Here is a 20215-nt window from a genome sequence, read left to right as displayed (position 1 = left end):
TATAGTCGACAACAAAACTTTTTCAAAGCAACTAATTAAGTTCCATTTAGCTAAAAACTATTCGAAATATGTGCCGCTAAAGTTTAAATACCGCCGAGCGTTATTCAAAGTGCACGTGGACATCGCACAGTTGGATTTAGACCTCTTCGAGGTGCTTTAATAAAATGAGCTCTTCTGCCTTTCACGCGCGCGCGCGCGCGCGCGTGGTGTGTGTGTGTGTGTGTGTGTGTGTGTGTGTGTGTGTGTGTGTGTGTGTGTGAGATGAAAATCGAGATTTACAATGTGCAACGACATATCATTTTTTAAAAAAACAAGCTGTATTTTCTTTACAATTGATTTATCTCGTTATTCTATATATAAAAGTATTAAGATATAATTGCCAAAAATGAACAATTTATGAAATATCTTATATTTTATGTCAAATATTGCATATGATATTCAAGCCTCAATATATTGCATATGAAATTCAAGCCTCATAACTCAAAAAATACTTACTAAAAAAAATATTTTATTATAGTGTTTTGAAAAGTATTTTATTATAGTGCTTTGAACCTCTCGAGGTTAGCTACAAGAATATGTAATAAAAAATGGAGATTTCCATTTAGAAAAACAAAGTTGACTTCTGTATGACGATTAACAATATATGACAAGATTAAATAGTTTGACAAGATTAAATAGTTTTGAATCTTATTGTTTATGATATGTATGATAAACAGTGAAAAATCATATTTTAAAGCCCATGAATAACGTGCATAATAATTATGATATAACTTGACTTGTGATATGATCTTGGCACATCCATTTAAGGTCAAACCAATGATATCATCTTATGTTCCCCTTGAAACTCTATAAATTTTGTCTGAAACATTTTCCAATTCAATCATCGTTTCTTGACATATCACTCTTCCGTCTCAAATAGGATCCTATATATAACTCTTTCAACAAACATTTAATTAACATTATAGAAAATTTTTATTTTAATTTTTGTAAGTATATAATTTAGAAGATAATTTATTGAATCTTATTTTATTGTTAAAACAGCAGTAGTGGATATTTCTTGCACGCTCTTAACCTTCGAGATAAAATTGAATGAGATCCAATTTCGTTGTCAGTATTTTGCTGTGCAAGTATGATGAAACACAGTTCAAATTCAAAATTATGTGATATCGTGATTATAAGATTATCTAAGTATCAGATATTTTTGACATTCGTCAAATCCATGACAAGATTTGATAACTATGTATCAATCATGAAAGATCGATAAATGAATCAAGAAAAAATTGTAATTGTATTGATAATGTCAGGTAATCACAAGTCAAATTATATCATAATTATTATGCACGTTATTCATGGGCTTTAAAATATGATTTTTCACTGTTGTTTATCATACATATCATAAACAATATGATTCAAAACTATTTAATCTTGTCATATGTTAATCGTAATACTTATTTTTATAAATTGGCAAAATCATAAAAATATAATCTATTAAATTCATCTTTTCAAAAGAGACAATATAAGTATCACACAAATGTATCTTACATTATATAAAAATATTTTTTGTACAAAGAGTTTGACATCAATTTATAGTCCATAATAAAATTTATTATATTGATATACATGCATACATATCCGCGCATGCATATCCACATATCCATATATGCACATATATTTTAACATATATTTAGATTTTATATTTTTATATTTTTATGTTCTACATATATCTAGTGCTGATGCTGAGATGACATGTTACAAAGTCAATTGCTAATGTAAAAATCGGAAGTTGAATCACATGGTACGGTTGAAAGTGAAAAAGTAGTAGTCGCCTATAAAACCTTTCACGAAAAAAATTTGTATAATACTTTGTAAAATAATTTATTACATTATACATTCTTGTACTCGTTAAAAAGAGCGCTACAAGTTTCGTGTCAAAATATTCACTTTACTGTATAAAACTTAGACAAGTTTCTCCGTTTTTCATAATTCAACATAATTTTTCTAATTTCTATGTTCAATGATCGAACCATTTAAAATCATATTTATCTATCTCTGTTTTCAAGATAAAAAAGGAATTATTTTTTATATATACGTACATACAATATACATACACATACGTGCATGCATACATGTATACATGTTGAACCCGAGCCATAACACCCGTGTGTTGCGCGCGCGCGCGCGCGCGCGTGTGTGTGTGTGTGTAGGTAGATGAGTGTGTGTGGGTGTGTGTGAGACATTTACGGTGTGTGCGCGTATGAGCGCGAGCGCATGGACTATCAATTGATAGTCCACTAAACGAAACAATTATTCGAAAGAAACATCCAAGCTTGTGTATTTTAGGAAGCCCAGGATTGTGACATCCTTAGGGACGAATTTTTGAGTGCAATTTCGTTTTGTCCTAAATTAAATCTTTTTTACAATGTAATTTATACGCAAACCTTTGGAACATCATGGTTCCCCATTGTCACTGATCATAGCTGATTTAATATTAAGAGACTTGGAGAAGAGCGTGCTCGAGGGTGTTGAGGCTCGTTTACCATTGTTTTATAGATACGTCGATGATATCGCAATGGCCATTCCTTATCAGTTGATTGATGAGATTCTTGGAGGATTCAACGTATCATCCTAGATTACAATTTATTGTTGAAATAGGGAGAGCGAGTTGAATTTTTTCGATTTGATCTTAAAGACTGTTAATAAGAACATTAAAATTGATTAGTTTCATAAACCCACATTCTCAGGAAGGTACCTCAATTTTCACTCTCAACACTCTCTCGCCCAAAAAAGAGGCGCTATCGCTGGACTCGATAGATTTCTTATTATGTATCTCCCCGAAATACCAAATATAAAAAAAAACTTGGATTTAGTGATCACTATTCTGTTAATGAACGATTATCCTCTCAACTTTATCCTTGATAATATTCATTCTAGATTCATTCTAGAACAATTCTATTTAAACTAGATGATAGATTAAGCATGCCAAATATAACAGTGCAATCACAAGAAACAAAATGGTTCACTTTACCTTTTGTTGGGAATTGCGACCAAAATAAAAAAAATTGCTAATAATTTCAACGCAAAACCCGCGTTCTTTAATATGAATAAGTTGAGAGATATGATCAGAGTTCACAAGAACGCTCTACCAGCATACAAAGGAATGTAGTATACAAGATCTGCTGCAACAATTGCGATGCGTGCTATGTGCTATGGACAAACTATGAGACAATTGAAAACGAGACTGCATGAACACTAAAATCATATATGCGGAAACACAAATTACATATACACATTCAATCATTGCTGAGTACAGACTACGATCACGAATTTGATTGGAACGATGAAAGTATTATAGACTGTGAACGAAATTTACAGAAACAACTGATTTCAGAGGTGCTTTTTATTAAAAGACAAAATAATAGCCTAAATTCACAGTCTGATACTGAATTCTTGCATTACGCATTTGTTTCCGTCTTGAGCAAGCTGTAACTTCGGTTTTGTTTTGATTGCAAGTTGTTAAATTTAAAGTCATTACGCTCAGTTATTGCCTAAAGCTCAAGACGTGCAGACACGCTGCGCGGTGTGCTGCTCGGTGCGAGCTGTATCGTATTCGTGCTTTCTCCATTTTAGTGTGAACTGTTCATCTGATAATTGACAGCCCCTTAATAACCATTGTCTCGTTTCTTTTAAAGATGACATACGGTCATTATATATACGATCATAATAATTATCAATTAATTATCGATTTTATCATCGGTGGGCTCGTCAGAAGACAAGATCTTATCTTATTGTCATATTCACTGAAGATGAGTCAAACTTGAGTCAAAATATCTGTATTATATATTAAAGCCTATAATAAAGAGTGTTAATTACGCACGAGTGTGAAAAGTGCTAATTCTCATTCGTCTTAATTTTTACATTATAATTTTCTAGTCATATTTAAGAAAGTGATATAAAAAAGATAAATTATACAATTATACAATTAAAGAATAAAATTAGATTAATGTTAGTTTTATGTATATTAAACAAAATAATTTTAATTTAACTAAATTCAATAATAATTTAACTAAAAGTATTATTAATATATAATATATTACTTTATTTAATTTGGAGTTTTATTTTAAAAGTTTTCAAAATATTATTTTCTATATATTCTATATTCTGTTGCCCTAATTATATAATTTAACTGAAAATATAAAATAATTTACTTAATTTGACTTCCATAAGTTCTCTAAATATTGTTTTCCCCGATTCTATTGCTATAATACATTTTGTTATTAACCATTAACCATTAACTTTTAATTAATCATTAATAATTGATGATTTAATGATGAATATAACAAATAACAACAAATAACAAATTTATGAAAAAAACTAAAAAGATATTAATTGCCTAGAAAAATATTTAAATATTTGTCTATTCATAAGTAGCACGTCGAGAATGTCAGTGATCAAATATTTCACATAAATAAATAATTATAAACAATTAGAATAAATATTAGTGTTAAATGTTTTTAAAAATAATAATTTATACATACTAAAACATTTTTTAAATATCAGAAATTGTTACAAATTAAAATAAATAACAACCTTTCGGACTTTCTATGATTTTCTTCTTTATGATGTTCAAATTTATAATGTAGTTGACAGTTTGTATCATTTACATTTTATTTGTGTAATCTTACTATAATTAGTACACTGATGTTAATCATTACAAGTATAGTAAGATCCTATTTAAACCTAAGTGTTATATCACAATCTTATTAAATTCAAATAGTATCTAATATTTAACCCTAATGTGTATAAAATTTAAATTTTAATTAAAATGTAAATTTAATTTTTAAATTTTAAAAAATTTTTATGTAAAAAAACTTGGCATTGGGAAAAAATAAAACTATTTATTGTAATAATATATTCCTTAAATCTTGTCATTACTTTTTTAAATAAAAATTTGTCATTTTTATTTTATTATTATTTTAATCAAGATCTAGCAGCGCCAAGTTTTTTTACATAAAAATTTTTTTATTTAAATTAAATTTTTTTTATTTTGTACTATTATCTCTTTAATTCTTTGTAATTAAATTTTTCATTCGATTCAAATATACATGTATTTAAAAATTCTTTACAGAAGGATATGCCGAAATATTATGTATACATATATTGAGATAGAATGAAAGCTACTACCACTTATGTTAGATACATATTATTTGAATTAAATTAGGTTAAACACAATTTTATTTTATCATTTGAAAAAGAATTAAAACTACTATCACTTGGGTTTTAGAATAAGAAGATTTCAATGAGAATACAAAGATACGAATCATTGATTGATTTACATTTTTTAAAAGCAATTCTACATTTAACTTTCGAAGTAATGGGATTATAACTTGGCGTCACTTTTTTTATATCAAATCTTTTACATAGATGATATACATATTAATTAAGTTAAATGCAATTTTATATCATTATTTTTTAAAAAGAATTAAAGCTACTATCACTTCGGTTTTAGAATAAGAAGATTTTAATGGAAATACAAGATACGAATCATTGATTAATTTACATTTTTTAAAAGCAATTGTACATTTAACTTTCGAGATAATAAGACTATAATTTGGCGCCACATTTTTAATATCAAATCTTTTATATAAATGATATACACATTAGAGTTAAATATTAGATACTATTTGAATTTAATAAGATTGTGATATAACACTTAGATTTAAATAGGATTTTACTATTCTTGACATCCTTTTTTTACCTTTTTGTAAAAAGGTAATTTTATAGTGATATCAGACATTTTGTAATATTAACCATATTAATATTTTATACTGTTAGAAAAACTAATAAAATGTAGAATTGTTAAAACCTGTAATAAAAAATTAATTTAATAAATTTTGTGTGTTAAATGGAGGATATTTTAGTAATTGTATACAAAAAATAATTTAAGTAATTTCTCTATCTGTGTGATTATATATAGTTGTAATTTTACACATAACTTTTTAATAAAATGAATAGAAGAATTATTACGCAATCATAATTAAATAATCAATTAAATCAATAATTAAATAATCGTTAAATAATAAATAATTAATTTAATTATTGATTTAATTGATTATTTAATTATGATTTAATTATGATAGTAATTCTTCTATTATACATTTTAAAAAGAAGTTACATGTAAAATTATAACTATCGTTACAGATAATTTGGAGATCCATGTAACAGTTTTACACGCATTTTTAAATTTGCAATGTGGAAATAAACTTCTTGTGTTATAAGATTTATAATTAAATGTAAGTATATAGAAATGATACGATATAATGTAACGTGAAATAATATTTTTACGTATAGAAATAATACTTTATATAATTACATTATTGCAAATTCAAATTTTAAATTTACATAATATTCATTTCAAAAATATTTATTTTATTTTTCACATTTTTATTTACTAATAACTTTTTATTATTATTGAATATAATCTTCCTTATTTTTGAATACAGTTTCGCGAATTCATTATTTTTTATATTATTAAATAATTTTGAATATCGGCTGCTGCGGAAAACTGTAAGACATTCAATGTCCAAAACCGCCATAATAGTGTTAATTTTACACTTTTTTAAAATATATAATAAAAGAATTATTATGCGATAATTAAATAATTATTAATTAAATAATTAATTATCATATTTAAATAATCAATTAAATAAATAAATAATCATTGAACAATTAATAATTAATCAGAACGAGAGGAAAAGAAAGAAAAACGCGAAACATCGCGGTCTTTCACTTGCACTCAAGCATCAAGTATGTGAGACAGCAAGGGGCCAAAATCGGTATCACATTCGATTATGCTTTTTCTTTCGATCGTCCATCTCGTGTTAAGGATGCAACATTGAATTGCACCCACTATTTTTTCTCTCCGCTCCACGATCTCCTTCGCGCTCCGCGGACGTACGCGCTTCGTGTGTATGTATAGCGGCCGCGTGCCAAGCGCACAGACACCATTCTCGCCGGTGCGTGTACATTGGATAGTGGCGCCTCCGTAACAGAAATTACAACCGTAGATGAGAACCGAGCGACGATGATAATAATGACGACGTTTCTTAAAGTAAAAATTTCCAAATCGGACTTTGTGTATATCTTCGCTCAATATCTTCGCTTGTGTGGCACGTAGCAGAAAAATAAAAATACTTTTATTATCAAAAATACTTTTATTATCAGCAAGTCGAACTAAAGCTATCGATCAAGTCTATTTAGAACTTGATCGATTTAGCCGTTAGTCAGATCCGATAATTTCGAATGCTCGCATCTCGCCGACTCGCACACGATAGTGTTCAGTTGACTTGACACCCGAGACATGCCTACTATGTCTTCTGATGTAATAACCTTGTTGTGCACATTTTATGTAATCTGCATTTTTAAAAAAATTAATAAACGAGCAAAACTTTTTTTTGTATATGCTATTATATACTAACACTAATTCAGATGAATAAAATTGATTGAAAAAAACAATGTCAGATCTAATTTTGATGTCATTATTCCATACTTATCTTGTTTCTGAACGATTATTCAATTCAAAAATGCTCTTTGAATTAAATAATTATCATAAATTAATTGCAATTATAAAAAAAGATAAAGAACAATTTTGACAAATATTGTTGTCTCGTTACATATATTAATTATATATATTTAATATTATCATGAATAAAATCATGAATAAAACATGTAAAGAGAAAAAAATAAAAATTAATAAAATTAATGAAACTAACAATAAAAAAACTTACATCTTCTTTAAAATATATCCTATTTAATTATATATATATTTGAAATTAATTTATCTGAAGAAATAAATAAACATCCATTTTATTTTAATCATAAATCAATATGTAATATAAATAATATCAAATAATCGCAAGAGCTACTCGGTTTCTGCCGTCAATCTGTTGATGTGTCAACAGATTTTGTCGTATTGGTGGCAGTTTGTCAACATCGTCAGATATTACAAACTGTGTGAAATTTATTGTCTTCCTGCCATTAAACATTGATAGCTGGCTTTGCTCCATTTGTTTCTGCAGATTTGTCTATATGGATTATTATACAGAAGATATAATGTTCTGATTCTATAAGTAATTACACATTATCTAGCATATTTATATAAATATTATTAATACAAGAACAATCTATATTTGCAAGAACTCGGAATAAAAAGTGTTAATAAAAAAAAGAGTTTACGTTACAATTATATTAATTAAAATATTAATTAAATTTATATAAATCTTAAAAGTACATGAATGAAATACAATTACTTATCTGGAACAAATGTTGAAGATAAAAACAAGGTGCTTTGCCTTATCATATGTCAACGCGCAAGTGAAAATTTTGCTTATTACTTATTGTCACATACATTTGACATCTGTTTACATGAAATATCTAGATAAAATAATTTAAATAATTATAATACATATTATTATTAACATGTACTAATATTTTAATTAATATAAAATATCAATTAGCAAAATAAATTATTCTTGTATTAATAGTCTATTAGTAATGTGGCGGAGAAATGCGCCAGATAATACGCAGATTACTTATAAAACAAGAAAATTATATCTTCTGTATAGAAAATTTTCAATATAGAGAGATTATATAAATATTATATTGTATTATATAGAAGGTGACTCTCAATGCAAGCAAATTTCAAAAAAATATAAAAAATATCAAATGTCAAACAAAAATTGTCCAAGAATGTTATATTACATTATATATTATATTAATATTATATCAGTATTATATTAATATTGATTCATTTATGGATGAACTCATTGTCAATTTTTTATTTTTTATGGTCACCATTTTTTGAAATAAAATTGTATATTTTTTTGTTATATGATATGATTCCTCTAATTATTCTAGATATAAAAATATCAAAGTATAATTTTCAAAAAGTCAAAAACTTTCGAGATATTTGATACTTTATTCTGATATATTCTAACATATTTTAAAATATAAAATATTTCGTAAATTATTTATTTTTGATAATTGACTTTAATATGTTTATATACTTTTATGCACAGAATAATAAGAGAGACATAAGATTTTAACAACAATTAAAAAAAAATTCTTTATCAATTTTATTGTAAAATAATTAAAACAAATCAGTTCTCAAAATACGTAAATTCAAATATTTTATAATTCAATCATTATCATGAAATATAAAACAATTTGTACACATTCAAAAGCTATACTTCCTTAATCAGTGTATAAGTTTAGTAATATTTAATTGTTGCAATTGTGCAATAATAATATTTAGAATCGTTTTTTTAAATAATAAGATAGTTAGTAAATAAATAATAAATAATAAAGTTCAGTTTACAAAACATTAATTACATTTGCTTTTATTTGTAGATAGTGTTGCGATGATCAGACTATTGGGAAAGGAATAAATATGTATTTTGTTAACCTTTGTTAACCTTTGTTAACCTTTGTTAAGAAAAGTTGTTATTGTAAAGAAAATAATACAAGAAAAAAATGCCGCACAAAGTATAAGTGAGTGAAATGTGCGTGATGGTCCTGAACATGCCGATTACATAAACAAAAGTGTGCATTCATTAACTTTAACTTACTCTTCTGAAAGAATAGCTCACACAATTTTGCATAAAAAAAAAAAGAGAGAGAGAGAGAGAGAGAGAGAGAGAGAGAGAGAGAGGAGAAGAAGAAGAGAGAGCAGAAAAAAAAGAGAAAAAAGAAAATAAAAACAAAACAAAACACAAACCAATTCTTTTAAAATAAAGAATTATATCTTGTTACATTTTACGAGTCGTATATAAAAAAAATATCTTTTATTAAAAAATAATATTAAATGAATCAAATATTGTTACATTTCATACCGTGTCTTTTAAAAGTGTATTATATTAAATTTATAATTCAAAAAAAATATAAACCGATTTTTAAAATATATATTATGTTTAATTTTAAATAATATGTTTAAAATTCAATATTTTCTTCTTGTTATATTTTGTATAAATGTATTTATTTCTTGTTATTAAAAGTCCTTTTTGCTTAAACTTTTGCTTTTACAATAAACTTTTATTAAATTAATTCAATTTCTTATTTGAACATGGATAAAGAAATCTGTTGCTCAATGCAATTGAAAAAATTTAATTAGAAAACTTGGTAGATTTAACATACAATTTAATTTAATAAACATAATTTTAAATGAATAATCAATTAAAAATTTAATTCTATTTAAAATTAAAACTTAATGCTATTTCTATTTCTAATTTAAAATTTTTACTAAATCAAATTTTTATTAATATCAAATTTTGTAACTAAATTTTTTGTTGCAGTAAATTTGTTTAACCAAGTAATAAATTTCTTCTAAAGAAATTAAATTCATTCAATCAAATTCGATTTTGTTCAAATATACAAATTTTTCAATAGAATAATGTTAAATAATTTTCAATCTTAATAATTAATTAAATTTATAAAAACTGCAAATTTGATTATTAAATATGTGCTAGAAATACTACTTTCTAAACAATAAAATTTAATTTGCAATTTATTTAAATATCGAGAATAAATTAAAAATGAATTACATTCCTTGCATTTTGTATTTAAATATATCATTAATGAATAAAGATAAGTTGCCTATATACTGATAATGTAAAGAGTAAAATATATAAACTTTCTGGCATGATTCTTTTAGGACATCCTGTTTTGCTTGTATGCAAGTTTGCTTCTTTCTCATCGCAATGTATTCACAACAGAGACACGAAGGAATGTAGATTTTCTTGTTGCTAACTTGATACCGCAACGCATTTCAGATCTTCTTCTTGGCAAGGCAAGGTATAATCTATAAACTTGGTTTACTTAAGGCTCGGTTCTCTCGCATGATATGAGTTATATCGACATTAGAAGCGAGAAATGACATGTAAAAAGATAATTTTTTACATGTCACATTTTAAAATGAGATAAATCTCTCTCTCTCTCTCTCTCTCTCTCTCTCTCTCTCTCTCTCTCTCTCCCTCCCCCTCCCGCGCGCGCGCGCGCGCACACCCCCCCCCCCCCCCCACACACACACACACACACACACACACACAGAGAGAGAGAGAGAGAGAGAGAGAGAGAGAGTGTGTGTGCAACAAATAAAAAATATTTGAGTACAATAAAACTGACAGTCTACATTTATTAAAATAAATAATTAGATAAAATAAATAATTAATAAAATATATAATTAATTATTTATTAATTTACCTAATCATATATAAAAAATTAAACAATAAAAAAAGAAATTAACAAAAAAGATTATCAATATTGTAATAATGGGCAATAATAGGGCAAATGAGAATCAGCGCTGTAAGTGCGCAAATTACATTTTTAATTTTAACTCGATTTATTAACAGAAAGTTCCAAACGTTTCGACTCAAATTTGAGTAATCTTCAGTGATACAATAAAGTAAAAGTATATCTGTGTTTAGTCGATGAGCTCAATCATAAAAAAATAATGATATGTCAATTATGTCAGTTAATTGAATGAAATAGTTAATTAATAAATTTTAAATAAGAATAATAGTATGCATCATTTATCATATGAAAAAAAAAGAGTAGACAATAAAAGTTGTCCTCACCAACCAGACACGGTTCACAGTAAAAAAACAGAAAAAAACACCCAAGAGAGCAATATAAATCACCCTACAACAGTACATCGCAAAGACCATCCACCGTATACCTCGAGTTAAAAATAATAATAATTTTTAAGATTAATGATACGCAATCAAAATAAAAGCAAATTTATAACTTACTCATTTATTTACTTACTGGATGGAAACATACGCGTAATCCAAACATTCAGTATCAGATTGTGAATTTAAGCTATTATTCTATCTTTTAATGAAGGCATTTCCGAAATCAATCGTTTTCGTAGATTACAGTCCAATACTTTAATTCCAAGCAAATTAATAGTCACATTCTATATTTGATAATTATCGAATGTGTTTCTGTATTCTAATGATTTTGATGTTCATGCAATCTTGTTTTTGTTTCATACTTTGTCTATTATAGCACGCGTCGCAATTATTACAATAAATCTTATATACTATATACTATATACTATTTCTTTCAGAATATGCTGATAGAGCATTCTTATGAATTCTGATCAAACTCTCAATTTATTCACACTAAAAAACGAGTTTAACGTCAAAATCATTAGCAATTTTTTTAAGTTTGATAGAAATTTCGAAATAAAATGTAATGTAAACCATTTTGTTTTTTTGTGAGTTCACCGTAATATTTAATGTTTCTGATATGTCATTTCGTTTAAAAGGAAATTTTAATCTTGAATAAATATTCTTGAATTAAAAATAAAGTTGAGAGGGTAACCCATTCATTAACAAAGTGGTAATCGCCAAGCTTAAGTTTATGTTTTTCTCGTCATTATTTAGGTTTAAATAATGAGAACGCTCTATCAATAAATCCAACAATAGTGCCTCTTTTTTGGGCAAGAGGGTATTGAGAGTAAAAGTTGAGATACTTTCCCGAGAATGTTAATTTATGAAACTAATCAAATTTTATAACATTATTAACAATTCTTAATCAAATCAAGAAAATGTTTGCTTATAGATTACATTAATCAAAAATAAAAAAGGTTGACTTTAGGACAAGTGAGATTGTATTTAAGACTTCATTCTGAAGCAAACGAGACTATATTTAAGAATTCATCCAGAAACAAACATTTAAAATGGGTTAACTATTATCACCATTATAGCCGATTTAGTATTAAAAGATTATAAGGAGAGGACACTTGGGAATGTTAGAATACCTTTACCATTTTTTTACAGATACATCGACAATATCGTAATGGTTATTCCTTCTAGTTTGATTAATGAGCTTCTCTCAGAAAGATTTAACCCTTATCACTCTAGACTGCAATTTATTTATTGAGGTTGATGGGAGTGAGGTGAATTTTTTTGATCTGACTATCAGAATTGTTAATAACATTACAGAATTTGATTTAGTTTCATAAACCATATTCTCGAAAAGGTACTTTCACCCTTTTGCCTAAAAAAAGGTATTATTACTGGACTTATAGAACGTTCTCATTATCTAATTCTATAAATACGACGAGAAAACTTAAACTTGGCGATCGCCACTTTGTTAATGAATAATTATTCTCTCAAATTTATTTTAATAATATTCATTCAAGATTAAAATTTCCTTTTAAACAAGATGATATATTCATAACATCAAATACTATGGTGAACTCGAAAAAAACAAAATGGTTTACATTATCTTTTATTTCCTGAATTTCTACCAAACTTAAAAATCTTGCTGATGATTTTGACGTTAAATCCGCGTTTTTCAGTATAAATAAGTTGAGAGTTTAATCAGAGTTCATAAGAACGCTCTATCTAATCAGCATATTCTAAAAGAAATATAGTATACAAGATTTGCTGTAATAATTACGACGCGTGCTATGTCGGACGAAGTATAAAATAATTAAAAACGAGATCGCATAAACATCAAAACCATATACGTAGAATACAAAAACGCGTTATCAAATACTATTGAATAGACTGCGACCACGAATTTGCTTGATGATAAAATATTGGACTGTGAGCGTAATCTACGAAAGCAATTGATTTTGGAAATATTTTTCATTAAAAAACTAACAATTTAAATTCACAGCCTGATATTTAATTTTTGCATCACGCATATGTTTTGTGTGTATGTGCGCGCGTACATGCGTGCGTTCCAGAATTAATTAATATATTATTTCAAAATGTAATAAATTCGCATAATGAATTGATACAAAAATGAGCATAATGAAGCATTTAATGAAATGAAACGAAATAAATAAACTAAAATTCGTAGAGTAATATATTCGATTTCTGACCGCTGTCGATCTTGTATTATCAAAAACGGTAGACATTTTGAAATTAATGCTGGAAATGCTAAAAATATCATGCTACTTTTAATGACTTCAGATAATAAACACAGCTTAAATAGATAATATAGAGGTTAAATAGATAATGAATAATATAAGCATAGATTAAATGTAAATACTGTTGATCTATTCTTATACAATCGTAATAAAAATCAACATTTTTTTCGTATTTTATATTTTTGTCATAATTTTTTAATAAAGCTGTAAAACGATCTGTAAACGACTTGTTTATATATTCTTTTTGATATTTAGATTCAGAATATACTGAGTTATACAAAGTTTGGCCATTAAAACCTGAGGCTCTGTATGTATATTTATTTGGTGTGTGCATGCGTACGTGCGTGCGTGCGTGTGTAAATGAAAGAATAGTAAATGGCGGTGAATGACGAAAGCACGAATCGTAAAATGATGAATGAAATTGATACAGTAGCGTATTATTTTAGGTACATTATAAATTAAGATATGAGAAATTTAAAACTCTTTCATTAGATGCAGTATATTACTATACACTATACAGTTAAAAAAGATAACACATGCGCGCGTGCCCCCTCACACACACACACACACACACACACACACACACACACACACACACACACACACACACACACACACACACACACACACCACACACACACACACACACACACACACACACACACACACACACACACACACACTTTTTTTAACTGCATACTGTACAGTGAATAATAACAGATAATACAATAACACAATTTCTCAAAACTATTGAAAACTTTAAATTTTTGTTGAGTCTTGCTAAGCAAATACTTTGCGGACTACCGCGATACTTTTTATTTTAATATTAAATTTTAAAACTAAAATCTTAAATATAAAGCAAAATTGAAAATAAAATTGAAAATAAAACTAAATTTATTTGAAAATTTGAACAATAACATTTATATAAATAAACAAAATAAACAAAAAAGTTAATTTAACTTAATTAACAGTTTCTAATAAAAATATAACAATTTATATTAACCGAAAAAAACAATATTTTTAAAAAAATAATTTTGACAAAAAATTCTTCAATCTTAATAAATTCTCTTAGCTATCGAAGCTATTAGTTCGCATTATTTTTAGTATTGTAAATTAATTTTTTATATCTTTATTGAAATGATTATGAATTGATTGTACATTTAGCCTTATTTGAAAAAAATTTTTAATTTTTCGTACGCTCAGATATGAACGTAGTTTACAAGAAAATATAAGAAAATATAATATATACAAAATAGAAACGTCTCATATAATAATTTATATTCTCATATTTTCGTCAGTAAAAGATTGTAATATTAATTTTTAAAGAGCAGAAAAAATATTTTGAAAAAATTAACTGCTAGTTTAATACGTTTTTGAAAAGTAAATGGATTTTACGTCAAAAAATTTCAGTGATATCATTTCGGAAGTGAATAAGCTAAAAAAAGCAGAGGGAAAGAAAAAGGTGGAAAGAGGAAAGCGAGAGAGAAGGGGAAAAAGGAGGGGAAATGCAGAGGAAAAGAGGAAGAGGAGGGAGACTAAGAGAAGAGCAGCGAAGAGAATAAGAGAGGAGGAATAAAGCCTGAATTGAAGACCTTAATTCTGCGTGCTTCGGTCTGGACGATCAGTACGAATGGGACGCAACGTCGAATAACTCGAAATATATCAAGAAGCGTGATAAGAATGATAGAAAAAGATAGATTTATAAAAGAATGTATTACAAAATCAAGTTAAATAGCGAGATTATAATTTGCAAAATTTATTTTTAAAATTTATGCGCAAATCTATCATTGATCAATTTATATTAGTGGTGACAATGTATTTTATTTTGTCTCGTTGAAAAAGCAATCGTGTCATTACATATATAACAATATACGATTATATATTTGTGTGATTTGATTTGTAATATCAGTGATCAAGAAAAATAGATAAAAGTGAATCATAATTACAACAAAGGATACTTAAAAAAGTATATGATTTAAAATAGGTATGTAGGTCACATAATTGAATATAATTATAATCAATTATGTTAGCTTTTTAATATATTTGTTTTATTATTTCATATTTTTTTATGATTAATGTTATGATATAATTTTATGATTAATCTAAAACATTTATTATTCTATGTATTGATGCTACTCTTACTACAGTCTTATAACATTTCGGCTTCGCAAATTTCAAAATAATAAATATTTATATAAAATCTTTCAAAACTATTTAATATTTTTTTCACTTTCTCACAAATTTTTTGACAATTGAGAAACAATTTTCTTCAAAAGTTTTTTAAATAATTTTGGTTACTTTAAAATATATTCTATATATTATTATACATAACATATTATTGCATATATTGTTCTGTATATAATAAATACAAATTTGTTTACCTATAAATCATAGAATTTAAGAAATACTTTGCTTATAATATATAAAATTTTAAACATTTCGAGATCATCAGATTAATAATATATTTATAAAATGACATATATATTTATTTCATAATTGCTAAGTTCTACAATTGTTATATTTTCGTAATCTTATCGAAGTAATCTTTTTTATAATAATATGATATTAAGTTTCATTAGTAGCTTTGATCACAAGATTCAAAAGAAACAAAAATAAAGGACAAAATAAAATGGAAGATACTTTATCTTCTATTTTTGTCACAAGCGACAGTATCATGTCTATTTAAATTCAATTCTTCAAAACGTATATGTGCGTGCATGTATGCAAATATATATGTGATACAAAAAAATTGAATTTGTTATAATCCATTGAGAATTAATAACCTGATATTGTAGGTTGTATTATATTAGGTTGTATTATATTACATATGTGTCGCGTGCATTGCACGCATTGCGCGCATCGTCTGCGGTAGAATCAAAGAAAAGGATTCAATGACAATGGATTGGGCATGATAATTCATGTTTAAATTGCACATACGTCCTGATTCTACCATAAATACGAATAAACTACAATATCACAAATTAGTAACGTAGCACAATTTCAAGATATTTTGCATTTAAATAAAAATTAAATTAATATACATATATGCATTTGTTAATTGTTACATTTCTTCTTAACAAATATAAGAAAATATCAATTTGATACAATTTCTTTATAAAATTTTTTATAAATAATTTTCTTTTTAAACATGATTAGATAATTCATAAATACCATTAATTTTATACATATATTTATATATTACATATTTATATATTTATACATATATTAAATATACCACTAATATACATATATATATATATATACACACACACACATACATGTGTGTGTGTGTGTGTGTGTGTGTGTGTGGGGGGGGGGGGTATGTATGTATGTATGTATGTATGTATGTATGTATGTATGTATGTATGTATGTATATAAATAAATATATATATATATATATATATATATGTGTGTGTGTATATATCTATATTAAAATTCCTTATAAAAAATAAAAATTATTTATTTCAAAATTATTAAAATATACAAACATTTTAATAATATAATAATAAAATATATCACGTATGTAATATTGAAAGATATAAATGCAGTAGAAAAGCATGAAATTTGTATTCGATTGCAACCATTGCTGATTCAAGTTTATCGCTTTTTCTAGTGTTGTATATTTAATGCTTTTTGAATCAAAAATGAAAAACCATGAATGTAATGCCTGATACCGCCAAATTTTTTTTAACGCGTCTACGATATCGTGATAATCTTTCAATTACAGATTACATATTCAAAAATAATCTTAGTTTAAGACTAATACTTTATCACACGTGATATATTATCTAAATTATTTAATAACATTTACAACATAATATCAGAAAATAAATTGCATTTTTTGATTATTTGTGCATAATTAGGTGTGCATAATTATATATATGTATTACATAATTAATATAATTACATAATTATATTAAATGGTTACTTTCATTATTATAAACAACATATTTCAATAAAATAATTAAGTAACAAAAAAAGTAAAAAAACAAGATTAGACGTTTTTCATATCCTTTTCATATCTTTTACTGCTAAATTGATTTTAATTTTCATTGCACTATTAAATGATAATTTTGAAAAATGTGCAGTTAAAAAGATCATTTTAATATTTTAATATTTTTGTTATAAATTTCAGAGCTGTAATAAGTAATATGATGAAAAAGTATTTTTGCAATTAGAATTAAGTATGTTGTTAGAATTTGCACCTTCTCAAGTATACCTTCTCTGTATATTATTTGTAAAATAATATACAATATCAACAATTAGATTTTTCCAAAATAATGTTTTTTAATTAAAAAATATTCCTAAAAAGTATTATATAAAAATGTACACATCTTTTATAAAAAATTTCATAAAAAGGTGACGCCAATTTATAATTATTACTAAATTTGCAATAAACACTTATTTATATATAATTGTATATTTTTAAAACTGTAACTCAAAATGATATTTTGTATGTATTTTCGGATGTATTTTGTATATATTTATCTGACATGAAATCCAGTCCCACAAAGACCAACTAACAAAATATGTGTTGTGTATTAATGTACCTAAAAAAATGCTTTATGATACAAAACAGAAAATAAGAATGTTATTTTAATATACCTATAGTATGATATTTTAATATATCTATACAGAATATTTATCTATAAAATTCTTTAAAATATTGTTTAAAATATTATTTAAAATATGAAGTTATTAACAGAAATTTTCTAAATAATAGATACTGATTAAATGTTTACAAATATCAAAATTTTTATTCATAAAATATCAAGCTGTAAATAAATAAGTATTATGTAATTAATATTCATAAAATAATCATTAATCATACAATATACCATTTTTAAGAAAAAAAGAAAATACGCATGTACATGGAAGAGAAAGGCAAAGAAGGAAATCACTCTAAAAACAGATATATTTAAAATATAATTATAATAAATGAAAAATAGAGTAGATAAAACAATAAAATACAAACAAAATAAAATAAAAAAATATACTTTTAATAATGTTTCAATATATATAAAAATTTTGTACATTACATCAAACAAGAGAATAGCGCAATTAATAATAAATTTACAAACATACGTGAAAAAGCATACGAATCAATGTCTGATAGATTATTAATAGTATTAAAAAACCCCATAGTTAAATCGATAATAAATCACTTTTTCGGAGTTTTTCTAAACCTCTCTAACGTATTCGTTTTACATCAAACAGAGCAAATTTAGTTCTTATTGTTTAGTTCTTATTGGGCGCGAGTATGTACATGCACACATATGCACACGTATGCATGCACGCACGCACGCACGCACGAGACGTTTATATATATTAATAGATGTAATGTTTTGTTTATTAAAATAAAAAATTAAATTCATTAAACCATTAAAATGGTTTGATTTTATTTATTAAAACACGACAAATTATTACCAATTGTAAAAATAGATTCAGATACTTTCAAGCTTTATCAAGATAATCCCTCATAATCCGTTTATCTTTTTTAGAATCCGTAATGCAATTATGCTTTTCTAGAATTGCTAACTTGCAAAAATCAAGTAAAAAAGATTTTTCACTGTTTAACGATTGTATTGAATTACTATAATAGTGCTTTAGCAATTTTTTCATTATTAATAAAATTAACATCAAATTAATATTTGATTTTACAAAAAAATTGTGCTAACATTACATTATCGTAAAATATTATTAAAGAAGAAAGAATTATATTAAAGAAGAACATTAAAATTCTAAAGATTTAAATTTTGATATTAGAATAAAAATAAATATTTTCCAATTATATTGCATAAAAATATAAAAGAGAAAATTATTTTCAAAAAAATAATAAGATCTATAATGTAACACAAAAAATAATTATTAAATTAATTTTAAACCGAACAAAAATAAATGATCATCTCTAAATTTTAGTATATCTCTGAATTATAAAAATTCAAGAAATATGTCTAATATACAAAATTGTCAAAATATTAATATTTTGACTTTTCTTTTCGACAAAAAAACCATTTATATTAAACAATTATTATATAAGACATGACTTAAATTTAGCTTATTGTGCGTATCTTTCACAGTAAAAAATCAATTCAAATAAAAATCAGTTAAAAAATCAAGCATTACAGACAACTTAGTGCGTGCTTGCAACACCTAGTATTTGAACGTTTGATGTTATGTGCATAATAATTTCTAAGTAATCATAAAACACATGCCTTGGAACAATGAGCTCAACATCGTATTGTTATTGATGTAAATAGCGCAGGGTTAAACGA

General features: G+C 25.5%; 2 protein-coding genes across 10 annotated transcripts in view; one reads left to right on the top strand and one right to left on the bottom strand.

Moving 5' to 3' along the window:
- PIG-S (phosphatidylinositol glycan anchor biosynthesis class S) overlaps positions 1 to 20215 on the bottom strand; it is a 227528-nt gene that overhangs the window by 121540 nt on the left and 85773 nt on the right. The gene's annotated exons all lie outside the window — the stretch shown is intronic.
- LOC105428578 (protein I'm not dead yet-like) overlaps positions 15508 to 20215 on the top strand; it is a 68743-nt gene continuing 64035 nt past the window's right edge. The window contains exon 1 of one of the 2 annotated variants that reach the window (XM_089078609.1): positions 15508 to 15923. The gene's annotated coding sequence lies outside the window, so the exon portion shown is untranslated. The remainder of the gene's footprint in view (positions 15924 to 20215) is intronic. The other variant, XM_089078608.1, reaches the window with a different exon arrangement.

Source organism: Pogonomyrmex barbatus, unplaced genomic scaffold (genome assembly GCF_055798465.1).
Source record: "Pogonomyrmex barbatus isolate J1 unplaced genomic scaffold, ASM5579846v1 scaffold25, whole genome shotgun sequence".
Lineage (NCBI taxonomy): Eukaryota > Metazoa > Arthropoda > Insecta > Hymenoptera > Formicidae > Pogonomyrmex > Pogonomyrmex barbatus.
The sequence above is the reverse complement of the archived record's forward strand: the minus strand, read 5'-3'. Positions and strand labels throughout refer to the sequence as shown.